A 4458-nucleotide genomic window follows, 5' to 3' on the forward strand; every position below is an offset into this window, starting at 1 on the left:
GACACACACACAGACACATGCATGCACGGACACACACACATGCATGCACAGACATACGCATGCACGGACACACACACATGCATGCACAGACATACGCATGCATGGACACACACACATGCATGCACAGACATACGCACATGCATGGACACACACACACAAACACACACATTCATGCACGGACACACACGGACACACACACACACACAACTCTTGCACTGCGCTCGCGAGGCGAAAAGTGAGGTTGAACGATCAGGTGAATATGTGCGTACGTTCGTGCGTACCCGCATTTAAGAAAATTATTTTCTCGGCAACCGTTGGTCCGATTGACACGCAATTTTCACGATAGTATGCATCGACTCATGTAGAATTTTATAGTGATTATTATGACGTCATATGTCAAATAGTACAGACGCCATCTTGGAAAAGCGTTGTGCTTCTATATCTCTGAAACCACTCAATGTAAAAATAAATTTAAACATAGCTCATTGTGAAGTACTCCCCGTGGGGAATAAGATATGTTTATGATGATGTCATCAGTGCCTTCATTATGACGTCATAATTCAACAAGTACAACACTTGATCCGATATCAGTATGAAATTCTCTCTGCAACTGTTAGTCCGATGGACACAAAATCTTCACCAACTTTTTTCAAAATTTTAATGAATTATGACGTCATAGGTCACGTGTTACAGGCATCATCTTGGAAAAACCGAAAAACGTTGCACCTCTATATCTCCTATAATCGCTCAATGGGAAAAATTGAAACGTGGCTCATTGTAAAGAACTCTGCATGGGGGATGTATTGTTGATGATGGCGTCATTGGTGCCTTAATTATGACGTCATAAATCGACAAGTACAACATTTAGTCTGATCAGTTTGAAATTTATTGAGCGTGATCTATGCAGCATTTATATTGGAGAATGTAAATTTATGATGTCATCGGTCACGTGGTCTGGCAGGTATATTGGATCGAAGTGAAAATATTGTATTGTAAATATTTCTTCCCCCTCCTCAAATAACACCTCACTGTGCCTCACCCAATCTCCATCAAACCTTTTGTCCGCCCCATTCTTCCCTTTCTCCAAGCTATTCTGAAATCTCTGAAATCTCTGACACACCTTCAACAGCTCTCCCTTCCTCTTCCTCCTCTTCCACATCTTACCCAACCCCTCCCCCCCCTGTTCTGGACCCGATGCTCCCCCTTCCTCTTCATTAACGGTATGGACCTCAAACATCCGGGGCCTTCGCTCAAACTTGACTGATCTCTCCATACAGGGTGCTTCTGACAAACCAGATGTGATCTGCTTAACAGAAACTTTCCTCCTTCATGATGTCTCTGATGCCTTGGTATCTCTCCCAGGTTACTCCCTCCTACGGTATGATAGACCTGAGCCTCGTCCTGGAGGTGGGGTTGCTATCTTTATAAAAAACTCTCTTCCTCACTCGCCCTCCACTGCCCTCTCTCCACCTCACCCCCAGAAATACCTTTGGCTACGGCTTCCCCTTCGCTCCCACCTTTTGTTCATATGTGTGTTGTACCGTCCACCAAACCGCGATGACTCCATCTACATCTCGCTGTCTGATAATATGGACCAACTTCTATCTACCCATCCCAACTCTCTCTTCCTCATATGTGGTGATTTCAATTGTCACCATGCCAGTTGGCTGGGTGTGGGTACCTCTCTCACCAGCCATGGCTCTTCAGCAAAGGACTTCTGCGACTCACTGGGACTGACACAATCTGTCAATTTCCCGACCCGGATCTCAGTCAACGGAGCATCTTCTCTTCTGGATTTGGTTATGACAAACTTCCCTGAAAATGTCTGCTTCTCTTCTTCTGCTCCAATCGGCTCATCTGATCATGTGCTTGTCAAAGTGGACATCTCTCTGACCATTCTCAGAGAGCCTCCTCAGCGCCGACGAGTCTGGCATTTCACTCAGGCCAACTGGCACGGTCTTCAAGCAGCCATCAATCATCTGGACTGGTCTCCCATCTCTACCGCCTCTGACATCAACTCATCCTGGGAATTCTTTCAAAGTAAATTGCTCTCTCTCATGCACAGATTTATCCCATCTCGTCTTCAGTTGTCATACCCTTCCTCCCGTCCATGGTACACGGCATCTTGTGGTGAGGCTGTTGCCCTGAAACAACTTGCTTTCGTCTCCTGGAAAGCAAATCCAACGGAAGGAAATCTCATTTCCTTTCACAAAGCCCGAAACAAGTGTGTGTCCACCCTCAGGAGAGCCAGGAAACAATATCTCACCGTTCTCAAGACCGAACTCTCTTATCTGTCTCCCTCTTCCAAATCCTGGTGGCGTCTGGTCAAATCTGTTTCTGGTGTTTGTTCCCCCTCCATCCCCTCCCTCACCTTAAATGGCTTAACGGCTGACTCCGCACGTGAAAAAGCTGAATGCCTCAACTCTGTGTTTGCCTCTAAATCTTGTGTCCCAAACCCATCCCTCTCTGTACCCACCGTACCCAGTCGTACCCAGCTGCTCCTGGACTCTGTGTCCTTTCCTCCTGACAAGGTGGAAAAGTTTCTGTCAACCCTCGACTCTGATTCTGCAAATGGTCCTGACGGCATCAGCCCACGGGTCCTAAAATCATGTGCTTCCGCTCTTTCACTCCCTCTTTCTGTTCTCTTCACCCTCTCTTTTGCTCAAGGTCATCTGCCATCTGCTTGGAAATCAGCCAACATCACCGCTTTGCACAAAAAAGGTGCAAAAACAGATCCCAGCAACTACAGACCAATCAGCCTTCTCCCAATTATCAGCAAAGTCATGGAATCCATCATTGCTTCAGATATGAAATCTTTCCTCTTCTCCAATGGCTTGATCTCTGATCATCAATTTGGTTTCAGACCTGGTCACTCTACTCTGGACATGCTGCTTCTGCTTTCTCAACAATGGATGGAGGTCCTCAACGCCAAACAGGAAATTAGAGCCGTCTCCCTTGACATTTCACGTGCCTTCGATACGGTCTGGCACCCTGCTCTGCTCACCAAACTCTCCTCCTTTGGTATCCATGGAAATCTCCACGCATGGCTGGCGGACTTCCTCTCTGGTCGTAGTCAACGTGTGGCCCTGAATGGGTTTCTCTCATCTCCTCTACCTGTTCAGGCTGGAGTTCCCCAAGGTAGTGTTCTGGGCCCTGTGCTTTTTCTGGTCTTCATCAATGATCTCTCTGACTCTCTTGAAAATCCTCTCTATCTCTTTGCTGACGACTCTACTCTCTGTCGCTCCATTCCTCATCCCTCAGATCGGCAGTCTGCAGCCTCCTCACTCTCTGCAGACCTGGACAAAATCACAGACTGGGCAAACAAATGGAACATGTCTTTCAATCCTGATAATCTCACACTCTTACGATGTCTCTCCGAAAAGACCGACTGGAAAACCCTCCCATCCACTTTCTGAATAATCCTCTCCAAGAAGTTCTGTCACTCAAGCTTTTGGGTCTCACTATTTGCCATGATCTTTCCTGGGAAAACCACATTTCAAATCTGGCCTCCAAAGCCAGTCGCCGACTGGGCATCCTCCGTCGTGCGAAGTCCTTCCTTGGCACACCTGAGCTCCTCACCACCTACAAGGCTTTCATCCGCAGCTCTATGGAATACTGCTCTCCCCTCTGGTCTGGTGCTCCTGCCTCACACCTAGCCCGTCTTCACGCTGTTGAAACCAAAGCGTTCAGAATCATTGGAATCTCCCGCGATGAAGCTAACTCCAAGGGCCTTTCACTCACTCACCGCAGGCAGGTTGGTGGTCTTTCCGTCTTCTACCGACTCCTCTCTGGCCTTGCCCCCCCAGCCCTCTCTGGGCTCTGTCCCCCAAATATTCCTCCAGGTCGCACATGATCTGCCTGCAACCCTCTTATGGTTAAACTGCCAAAATCAAGACTTTCTGCTCACCTTCACTCCTCTTTTCTCCCGCCTCTGGAACAAACTCCCTCACTCTCTTCAATCCCACTCCACCCTCCAGGTCTTTAAAACAGCTGTTCACCACCATCTCTTATCCTCCCCCATCCAAAACCTTGATCTTTTCTACCCCCGCTAATTTCGGTCGCCTTGTGTTTTATACTTCTCCCACCCCTCCCCCCCCTTCCCACGCCTCCTGCCCCCAAGCCCTCTCCCTCCCACACTTCTCCCTGCTCTCAAATGTTGTGGTTGTGTGCTTCCCCTTCTCTCCCCATCTTGTCTTCCGCTCCCTCTTTTTGTATATTTTGTTTGTCTGGTTGATTTGTTTGTGAAATAAATGTTAGCTCTTTCACGAGCCTCGATTCAGTATACAACAACAACGAAAAAAAAAAAAAAAATTTTTTTTGAAAATCTTCCTTGAAACTGCTTAACTGATCAATGCGAAATTTTAACTAATTGATCAACTACCCATGGGAAACATGGTTTTATATAGATGGCGTCACCCATCACGTGGACTGGCAGCCATATTGGTTCAAGGAAAAAAA

The sequence above is a fragment of the Myxine glutinosa genome, chromosome 7 (genome assembly GCF_964187855.1).
Source record: "Myxine glutinosa chromosome 7, kmMyxGlut1.1, whole genome shotgun sequence".
NCBI lineage: Eukaryota > Metazoa > Chordata > Myxini > Myxiniformes > Myxinidae > Myxine > Myxine glutinosa.